Below are 11,633 nucleotides of genomic sequence, written 5' to 3'. Positions count from 1 at the left end.
TTGTTCTCTATGTCATTTATTTCTGCTTTAATCCTTGTTATTTCTTTTCTTCTACTTGGTTTAGGGTTGGTTTGCTGTTCATTTTCTAGCTTCTTCAGTTGATCCATTAGTTCTTTGATTTTGGCTCTTTCTTCCTTTTTAATATATGTGTTTAGTGCTATAAACTTCCCCCTCAGCACTGCTTTTGCTGCATCCCATAGGTTTTGGTATGTTGTGTTCTCATTTTCATTCGTCTCTATATATTTAGCAATTTCTCTTGCTATTTCTTCTTTAACCCACTGATTGTTTAGGACTGTGTTGTTTAACCTCCAGGTATTTGTGAATTTTCTAAGTCTCTGATGGTTATTGACTTCTAATTGTATTCCACTGTGGTCAGAGAATGTGCTTTGAATAATTTCAATCTTTTTAAATTTATTGAGGCTTGTTTTGTGTCCCAGCATATGATCTATTCTGGAGAAAGTTCCGTGAGCACTAGAAAAGTATGTGTATCCTGGTGATTTGGGATGTAATGTTCTGTATATGTCTGTGAAATCTAATTCATTTATCAGATTGTTTAGGTTTTCAATTTCCTTATTGGTCTTCTGTCTGGTTGATCTATCTATAGGAGAGAGTGATGTGTTGAAGTCTCCCACAATTATTGTGGAAACATCAATTGCCTCCTTTAGTTTTGCCAGTGTTTCTCTCATGTATTTTGTGGCACCTTGATGGGGTGCATAGACATTTATGATTGTTATTTCTTCTTGTTGAATTGCCCCTTTTATTAGTATGTAGTGGCCTTCTTTGTCTCTCAAAACATCCCTGCATTTAAAGTCTATTTTAACTGAGATTAATATTGCTACACCTGCTTTCTTTTGTCTGTAGCTTGTATGAAATATTTTTTTCCATCCTTTCACTTTCAATTTCTTTGTGTCCCTGTGTCTAAGATGAGTTTCTTGTATGCAACACATTGCTGGTTCATTTTTTTTTTTTGATCCATTCTGCGAATCTATATCTTTTAATTGGGGAGTTTAATCCATTTACATTCAATGTTATAACCATGAAGGCATTTCTTGAATCAGCCATCTTATCCTTTGGTTTATGTTTGTCATATATATTTTTCCCCTCTCTCTATTAATATCCTTTATTGTACCCATACCGAATCTCTTTACTACTGAACCTTTCTCCAAGTCTCTTTGTCCTTTCTTTGTTTCTCTGTCTGTTGGGCTCCCTTTAGTATCTCTAGTAGGGCAGGTCTCTTGTTAGCAAATTCTCTCAGCATTTGTTTGTCTGTGAAAAATTTAAGCTCTCCCTCAAATTTGAAGGAGAACTTTGCTGGATAGAGTATTCTTGGTTGGAAATTCTTCTCACTCAGAATTTTAAATATATCGTGCCACTGCCTTCTTGCCTTCATGGTGGCTGCTGAGTAGTCACTACTTAGTCTTATGCTGTTTCCTTTGTATGTGGTGAATTCCTTTTCTCTTGCTGCTTTTAGAACTTGCTCCTTCTCTTCCATGTTTGACAGTGTGATCAGAATATGTCTCGGAGTGGATTTATTTGGATTTATTCTATTTGGAGTTCGCTGAGCATTTATGATTTGTGTATTTATGTTGTTTAGAAGATTTGGGAAGTTTTCCCCAACAATTTCTTTGAATACTCTTCCTAGACCTTTACCCTTTTCTTCCCCTTCTGGAACACCAATGAGTCTTATATTTGGACGTTTTATATCATCTATCATATCCCTGAGGTCCGTTTCGATTTTTTCAATTTTTTTCCCCATTCTTTCTTTTATGCTTTCATTTTCCTTTCTGTCATCTTCCAGGTCACTGATTCGTCATTCAACTTCCTCTAGTCTTGTACTACGAGTGTCCAGAATCTTTTTAATTTGGTCAACAGTTTCTTTAATTTCCATAAGATCATCTAGTTTTTTATTTAGTCTTGCAATGTCTTCTTTATGCTCTTCTAGGGTCTTCTTGATATCCTTTGTATCCCGTACTATGGTCTCATTGTTCATCTTTAGTTCTTTGAGTAGCTGCTCTAGATGCTGTGTCTCTTCTGATCTTTTGATTTGGGTGCTTGGGCTTGGGTTATCCATATCGTCTGGTTTTTTCATATGCTTTATAATTTTCTGTTGTTTTTGGCCTCTTGGCATTTGCTGAACTTGATAGGGTTCTTTCAGGATTTGTAGACCAATTGAAGTCCTTATCTCTAATTTATCAGATCTACAGCTTCGTGGAATACACTTTCTCTAACTAACCAGCAGGTGGCATCCACGAGTCACCTGTTCTCCACAAACCAGTTCTTCCCTGCTTTGCCTTTGTGGTGAGTGGGGGAGTGAGTCTTGTGGGGTCCAACTGGTGTACCAAGCTTGCGTGTGTAGTTGATTTTGCCCGCCCTGTATATGGGGCGTGTGTCTGGGCAGTCAGGGAGGGGGGGGGGGGTGGCTCTAACAATCAAATCTCCCTGGTGATCCTGGAGTTTTAAAGCTGCTGCAATAGTCTAATCCTTCAGTTCAGTCCTGCCACAGTTTGTCTCTGCCACTGACCCACAAGTCCTTGGTATTGGAGTATAGCTCCTGAGACTTTCAAATGGGTCCTTCTTCCAGGCCGTGCACCCCCTGCTCCTCTGTTGAGGGATGACTGTGCTATGTCACACATGAGTGCCGTCGCCCCAGGGCAGTTCTGGGCCGCTGGGCTGTGTAGGGAGGCTCCCAATCTGCTGAAATGATGGCTGAATGGGGCTTTGTTAATTCACACTGCTCCACCTTCCCAACTCTGGGACAATCAGCTGAGGTTGCAGGGAAGGCTAATGTCCACGCCCAGTTTTGTGGTGTGTGCCTATTATTTGAAGCACTTCCGTCACACTGGGTTGTCTGGGGCAGCTCTGGGCTATGGGGCTGGCGATGGGCAGGAGTGTTTCCTGTCCACCAGGATGATGGCTGTGAGCAGACACCCCCCTTTCCTTGGGAAGTTGTGGTGTTTAGTGAATTTTCTCAGCCACTGGATTATTGCCTTTTGTCTCAGAGCTCTCTTAGTTCTGCTCTTGTCTTGACCTGCCCAAATTGCAAGTCTTTGAAGCTTTCTGTATTGGGCTTCTTACAGTAATTGTTTTAGAAAAAGAAAAAAGGATTAAAAAAAAAAAAAAGGGCCCTCCTCACATATTTAATGGGTTATTGAAATGCTAACAGACAAAGCAATTAGGGCCATTAAAGAAAGGTCCACAGGGCAGAGAGATCAGCTTTTCTTCTGGATTTGCATATGAGCCTCAGGGCCTGAGCTCTGCCCTTCCCCTTTCTATGTTCACCAGAACTCCAAAAATCCTCCGCTTTTATTTTGGAGTTTTTCGTGCTGTTTTTTTCTATGCCTGTCTTCTCTCTGCTGGGCTGGCTGCTTTCAGATTCTCTGGTGTCTCGTCTCAGTCTACCTATGGTTGGAGTTTGGATCAGTAGAATGAGTTTCAGATAAGGGCTGCCACTGCAGTTCTCCCTTCTCCTTCCCGGAGCTGACAGCCCCTCCTCCCACGGGACTGAGCCTGGCAGGGAGGGGTGCGGGTCCCCTGGCCACAAAAACTTACAGATTTTGCTGATCTCAGCAGTTCCACATTTTCATGAGTGTTGCATGAAGTATGCCCAAAGTCAGATTGCTCTGTGGTGTCCAGTCCATGCAATTCCTGGCTTTCTCCCTACTTTCCTGGAGGAGTAACTAAAACATTCAGCTCACCAGTCCACCATCTTGCCCCCCTGGTTTATTCTTAAATCTTTATTTTGGTTTACTACTTCTTTTTCTAGTTTCTTTAACTGAATACTTGTTCATTTCTCTTCATATATAAACATATGTATGCATGTATATAAAATAAATGCATTCCAAGCCATAAATTTCTAGTCCCATTCCAACTGCATCCTTCCAAATTTTCTGTTGTATGCTCAATGCTGTCTAGTTTTTGACTCCCAGATTGTAATAAATTGTTTCTTGATTTTTAAAAAATGGCTTAGAAAGACTACTTTAGGACCTATTAAACCTCTCCAAGTTTCCCAGCCCAAATTGATCTATTCCAACATTTCTTCAACCGTGCCCTGAAAAACATTTGCAAGCTTTTCTTCCATTGACAAATATGTTGGGGTAAAAAAAAACAGTTTAAAAAGTTGAAAGAAGTTTCCTCAATGCAGGATCAATATGCTAACACACATTGTAAATCTTTAAGAAGGAGATACAGAATGCAGTATTTCCTAAAATCATTTGTTCTCAGATTTTTTCCCCTAAATACTTAGTTCTTATGGAACAATTTGGAAATGTTTAACTAACCTATATACTTAGTGTCAGTATCACTAATTTTACCTATAACCACTACTTAGTACTGTATTAGTTAGGGTTAACTGAAAATAATAAAAGTCACTCTGAACATGTTTAAACACAAATAAATTTATGAAAAGATAGATTATAATAAAATAATAAATAATAAAAACCAGATAAAATAATCCAGTTAAAAGAAAAAAAACTTGTAAAGATTTTGAGAATTGTAGCATAAATAACCTAACACCCTCTTGTAAAGTCTCAACATGTGTTGCCTGAAGTAAAAAGAAAACATGAATGTTGACCAAAGAATCTCCTGAAAGTCCAGATAATTAGCTTTAGAGTCTAGCACCAGAAACAATATCCAGGTCACAAACTGGATTGCCTTTTGGCACCACTGAAATGACAGTCAAGTCATTAAAAAGTCATAAACCAACAAGGAAAGCAGGTGAAGAGACCTGCAGCCGCATGTTTTGGAAGCCAGAAAATGGATGGATGACTGCACACTGTTTTAAAGGACTAGAGAAGGTTGAGACCTTTGCTTCCAGTATGAGAACTCCAAAAACAGATTGATTAGCTCATCAGATCCTAAAATGGTTCCATAACTACAGGTACCATTTATTTCCGAAAATGGGCAGGATGTGGGACAGAGTGTGGAGCTGAGGACAGGTGAATTGGTTGAAAATCTGTAAAAAAGGAATTAGATTCTTGTGAACCATCCCCCACACCATGAAGCAGGGTGAAAGCTGATTAAGACTATAGATTTACTCTATGGAGAGAATTCAATTTCTGGAACACCAGGCACAGGTGAGGGCAGAATTATTATATTTATAATTGGAAGAAGTCCCATAATGAAAAATCTACATATTAAATAACAACCCATAGCCTCCCCCTCACTCTTTGGTTACACATCCCTGGAGGATTCTTTCCAGGAAATCTAACCAATTCAAAATAAAAGCCCTACAGATAGAGTTGAGGGTACCCACTGAAATAGACCAGTCAGATTATCCCACAGAAGAAATGGAAACAAATTTTTCAAAAAAAATTAAACTGTGATTAAATTCCTTAAATAAATAAAAGAAGATTTTTGCACCCATGAAACAAGAACAGAAAACTATAAAAATTTTCAGATGACTAAAAAGGAATATTGGAAATTAAAAACAGGATAACAGAAATCAAACATATAGTAGATGGGCTAAAGGAGAAATAAACCAGAAAGTGGAAACTCCAACACCCCCAAAAGAAAGATGAATAAATGAATAAATTCAAAGAAAAGAATGGAATGTGGGAAAGAAAATATTAGAGAATTAGAGAATATTTGTCTTATCTATTGTTGCACAATAAATCACTCCAAAACTCAGTGGATTAAAACAACTTATTATTTTTCACAATTTTGTGAGTTGACTGGGCTCAGCTTGGTGGGTCTCCTGCTCTTCTGCTTGGGGCAATTACATAGCTGTTTTCACTTGGGAACTTGGCTGAGGTGGAACAATCCAACATGGTTTCTCTCCAAAGCCTCTCTCTACATACCTCTCATCTCGATGCTTCTTTACAGATGAAAAATAAGGAAGTTGAAGCTTCCAGTTCCCTTATGGCATGGGCTTAGAAGTCCTTGAGATTACCTACATCACATTCTATTGTTCAAACAAGTCACAAGACAAGCCCAGATTCAAGAAATGGGGAATAAATTCCACCTCTTGATGTGAGAAACAGCATGCACATACAGATGGGGGGATTACTTTTAGAGTCAATCTACCAGTTAGGATCACTTCCAGATGTTCAAAACACCCAAAATTGGAGTGTGCAGAAGAACAGAAAAATAATGGGGGAGGGACAGGAAATTATAAAATACATTTTTTTCATCATCAGAACTGCAGGACATGAATTTCCAGATTGAAAAAGACCATCAAAGTCTTGCAACAGCAAAACAGGCAAAAAAAAAAAAAAAAAAAAAAGCCTACATTAATAAATATCATCATGAAATGACAAAATGTTAGAACTCTGATATTAAAAGAAGATGCCAAAAGCTTCCAACAAAGAGGAAAAAATAGGTTGCATTAAGAACATTAGCAATCAGAATAGCATTAGAGGTATCAAAAGCAACAATAGAACTTAGATGATAGAGCAGTGACTCCAAAATTCTGTAAGAAAAAAAGGACCTCCAACTTAGAATTCTATTCCTAGAAAAATCATCAACCTAGAGGAGATAGAATAAAGACATTTTTAGACAAGTAATTTCCCAAATAAATAAAATTATGTGCATACTATCTCAGGAAGCTACTGGAATATAGGTTCTACTAAAATTAGAGAACTAACCAAGAAAGAGGAAGAAATTGGATCCAACACAGGAGAACAGTGAAAGGACAATAATGAATAGAAATCCTTGGTCGATTCAGTTGTGTCCCAGCCCTAAAGCTCAACCAGTATTCATTGGAACAAGGGGGCAGAGGGCTGCAAGAAGGATGTCTTCCAAAACAAGATAAAATTGATAGGTTATCTAACGAATTCACAAGCATTGACATTTGTGCATATGGCAGAGTTTGAAGATGAATTTGTGTTATATAAAGGTGGAAAAATACAATTATCAACTCCAAAAGTATTAGAAAAATAAAAATTGTAATATAATATATGATGCGGCTGGGCTCTGGATAATATTTAGAGTCATAATAGTGTAAACACTGAATATTAATCTGCCAAAATTATACTGTATCTATAATGGGAGAGTAGGAGGAAAGGAAATGAGTGGATAGTAGGGGCAGGACAGTGAGAGAACTAAGTATCTTTCATGAAAGAAAGTCATTAAATAATGTCTGAAGTTATAATTCAGAATAGCAATATAAACATCTTATCAAGAAATATGGACAATGCCAGAGGAAGCAACTAATTTGGAAATGTTTACCTCTGGAAAGTGGATATGGAGAGGAGCACGCACAGACTACTGACTTTTTAAAAAAAAATTTAGCTTTCCATAATTATTTAGCTTTTTTAAGTAGGTAAATGTATAACTTTGTTTTTAAAAACACAGTTTTAAAAAATGACTTTCCAGATCCCACTCCTGACTCAATCTCTGGGAATGACTCTGGGGAATCAGCATTTTTAACAAGCATCCCAAGTTGATTCTGATGCATTATAGGGTGAAAACCACTACCTTAGGAATAAACCACATACCTTCTGAATGTATTAGACCACTGCTTACACTGAGTCAGTAGTCTAGCATTTCTGTTGTGAGTTGAAGTACGTCCCCCAAAGATATGTTGAAACCCCAACCACAGGCAGCTTTGAATATGACCTTATATGGAAATGGGGTCTTTGCATGAGGTCATACTGGATTAGGTGGGCCTTAAATCTGATATAAGAGAAGCACCAGAGACAGTGACACACACGGAGGCCATGTGAAGATGGACGTAGAGAGAAGCTGTGTTTACAAGCCAAGGAATGCCAAGGATTCCCAACTCCACAGGTATAAGAGGTAAGGAAGGATTCTCCCCTACAGGTTTCTGAGGGAGCATGGCCTTATTGACACCTTGATTTTGGACTTCTAGCCTCAAGAACTGTAAGACAATTTCTGTTATTTCAAGCCCCTTAGTTTGTGACACTTTGCTTAGGCAGCCCAGGAAACTAATACACTGAAAAGGGGCATACATCCCTGGCTGAGGAGTTCATTCCCAAGTCACTATAGAGCATTCCAATTTACATAGCAATTATTTACATGGCAACCTAATGCCTATGAGTGCTTAGTGACCAACTGACAACAATGACCACTGTTCTGCCAAGAGTGGGCAAACTGCAACAATTATACATACACTACAAATAGGGAAACTGAGGTACACAGATGTCAACTGCCCAGAAAAAGACCAAATTAGAGTAAGGAATCAAGTAATGTATTCCAATAAACATTTAACAATGCCTACACTGTGTTGGCTACAGTGGAAATTCAAAGACGAATTCTTTCAAATTGCTCATATATCGGTACTAACAATCAAACAGCCTATGGAGATGGACGGCTTCCTTCTGCCATTCAATCTCACCCCAACATCCACCCCTGCCCCTTCGGAGCCCAAAGCCAGCATACTTACCCCTTGCTTTCCACAATTCTACTCTACTTCTGTAAAACATATTTTAATATAATGCAATTTATCAACATTTAACAAAATGTTTGATAACTATAATCAATGTCATTTTATCAGGGAATGGAACTAAAATTAGTAAAAGTCAATCCAATTTTAAGACTGATTTAAAAAAAAAATGTCCTTGACAATTTTTTTTTTTCAGAATAAAAATCAAAATACTTATCTTAATTTCAGCTACTTCTCCATCAATCTCCATTTTATTTGACTGGAGAATAGATTCCTTAGGTAACAGATAAGTATATTCAATTCTTTCCTCAAAGAACTAATAATAAAATAAAAACTTTAAATCTTACACTTTTTTCCCCCAAAATGCTCTCTAATCAGTAAGAATGAATGCAATGGGTGCTACAAACAAAAACAAAACAAAACATTTCAAAGTTCTCTATTTAAAAACAATAAAGTGTTATAATATGGATTGTAAAAGTAAATATGTAGATATTTGCACTTTAGTAAAAGAGAACCAAGAAAAGACTTGTTTTTGTTTTAAAAACATTTTTACCTCTTCCAGTTGTTCAAAACAATTCCTGGAGGCTTTTTTCTTATTTCAGCATTTCTCACAAGTTCTGAAATTCCTATCTGTTTCCATTTTGGAAAAAATGGTTAATAAATCATTTGCTTCAAAAAAAAAAATCACAAAAATACCATTAAATCTACTATTACATGGTAATAAATTGACTCATTTTAGGATTCCTTCACCAAGTAGGAAACTCTAATAAAAATAATCCATTGTGGAGTAAAGTGATTTAAAATGATAAATTCCCCTCATTAGTAAATTAAACTTACTTGCCATTAACAACTCTGCATTTGAGAAGTCATTAAAATCTCAATGAAGGGCATGATAATATAAAAAATAGTGCCACAACTGCACAAGAGACTTCAATGTAGTGACTTCTTAAAATAATTATTACCAATTAGATGAAGAAATCATAAGAACTCAGAGATAGATGTGAACTCTCAGGTTAAAAAGGACCAAAATCCTGCCAATTATTCAGAGCACGGCCACCCAGCAATTCCACTGATTTGGTTGCTTGTCTTTGACATGCCCCTTTTCCATGCCACTGGCAAATTTCTTGGCTTTGCATTTTGTATCAGAAAAGCTTATTTGTTCTAACTTTGTTTTTGACAGAGCCTATTTGTTTTTAAGTTTCAAAGAGATAAAACCAATAATTTGAGTAGCTGGAGTACACATATGGGACCCACACAAATAACCATTTCATAAACATTTTATTCATGTTTCTGGAAGGGGACAAAAACAGTATTATTTATGTTTCCATGGGTTTGAGTTTCTTCACATGAAAACAACTGTTTGTTTTCTTTATTAACATTAAGTAGCCTGAATCATAAAATGTTTATAAATGAATCCAATATAATGCATTGGGGGAGATGATATTTGCCAGCAATGATTATTTTTGAAAGTGAACTGCTACTAGTATCTAATAAAAAACTCATACAAAATTTATTGACTTCTAAACTCTTGTTTTGACAGAAACACAGTCTAAGATTTTCACTAATACGCAACTTAAAAATCTGGATTTCTTTTTTCTCAAAAATCTTACAAACTCACAATATTTATGATACTGTAAAATAATTTCTAAAAAAGTGAAATCAATAATTTTTCAATTTATAAATAAATCATAAATTTTTATTTTATTAATGCCAGGATATGAAAACTATTTTCTAATGTCTAGAAATAATCACAAATGTTTGGAAGTCCATATTCATTGCCTTAAACACAGCTTTCACAAAATGGGGTATTTAAGAAGAGATAAAAATTAAACAATTCAAACATTCACCAATGGTTAAAAGGATAGCATGTGGTATTCATACAACAGAATACTATACAGTGACAAAAGTCAATAAATGGTAGCTTGTATCATCTGCATGGATAAGTCTTTAAAAACATGAGCAAGAGAAGTAGGTAACAGAAGAATACATACAGCATGATTCTGCTTACATAAAATTCAGAGGCAAAACTAAACAATGTGAAACTATGAATACAAGCAAAGGAAAATTAACAGAAAATTTAGGATAGTGGCTGGCTCTGGGAAGAGAAGGAAACATGATAAGAAGAATCCCAGTGGACATCAAAGTTAAGGGTGATGGTGCATTTTTAAGCCGAGGTTAAGTACATGGGTGCTTTTATTATATATCTTGAAACTGTATATAGATTTTATTCTCTGGGCAAAATGGGGGGTAAGGAAGTGGAGACTATATATGTACACAACTCTTCTGAGAGGCTGGTTACAGTAGGTAAGGGAAAATGGGGATGTTCAGAGATTTTGTTTTGCTTTGATGCACGTCCAAATGACAGAGAAATAAAGGTTCCATTAGAGAGGGAGAGTTTGATGAAACAGGAGAGGAAGTAACTGGTGGCCTAGTTATCTGAGTGGACAGAAGGGAATAGATCCAAGGTCCAAGACACACCTAGGAGAAGGCCCCTGGAAAGGATGAGTAGCACCACCCAACTCAACCAAAGGGAATGAGGCAAGGATGGGAACGTGTGCAGCAGATTTGTAGATGCAGTGATGAAAGGCTGAGGTGGGTCACATCTGATAGCTTCTTCCTCTAAAGTAAGACAGGTCTTTAGCTGAGAGTGAAGGGCCAGAGTTGGTTTTGAAGATAAAAAGTAACTGTTTTAGTCAGTGGGAGAACAAACTGGCCACACATAAAGGTAGGTGGACTCTTGGGCATTTCACCTGAATTGTTTCCTTTTCCTCTTTTGCCTGGAATAACACATTCCCTTCGTTTTCACGTAGAAAATGTGTCCATCTTTCAAGGCTCTCCTCAGATTCTGTGTCCTCTAGAAACCTCTAGGGTATTCCAAGGTAACCCTTTCCTTTTAAACCTCACAGCACTTGACTGTAACCAGCAGTCTTCACTTAGTCACATACTATCTTGCAATAACTCTTTTGTGTCACACATGATTTAATTTTCAAGTTTTCGTCTCCTCAACTACAGCTTTTGAGGACAGCAATCATGTCTTGTTCTTTTTTTTAACTGTCACTTCCACTTCCAGAAAAATAATGCATTCTCATGCAGTGAACATTTAGATACATTTTCCTAAATACACCGTCTACTGAAACAAACATACTTAAATGTAAATGAAAAAATAACAAAGACATATATGAATAAGTATAGAATTTTTGAATCCTCCATTATTTTCTTATAACTGCTCCTGGTTTAGTTTTTGATTTTAGAACTTACTTTTTAGAAGCTAAGCCACAGATCCCATGTTAAG

Source organism: Choloepus didactylus, chromosome 5 (assembly GCF_015220235.1).
Source record: "Choloepus didactylus isolate mChoDid1 chromosome 5, mChoDid1.pri, whole genome shotgun sequence".
Classification (NCBI taxonomy): domain Eukaryota; kingdom Metazoa; phylum Chordata; class Mammalia; order Pilosa; family Megalonychidae; genus Choloepus; species Choloepus didactylus.
This window is presented reverse-complemented; position numbering follows the sequence as displayed.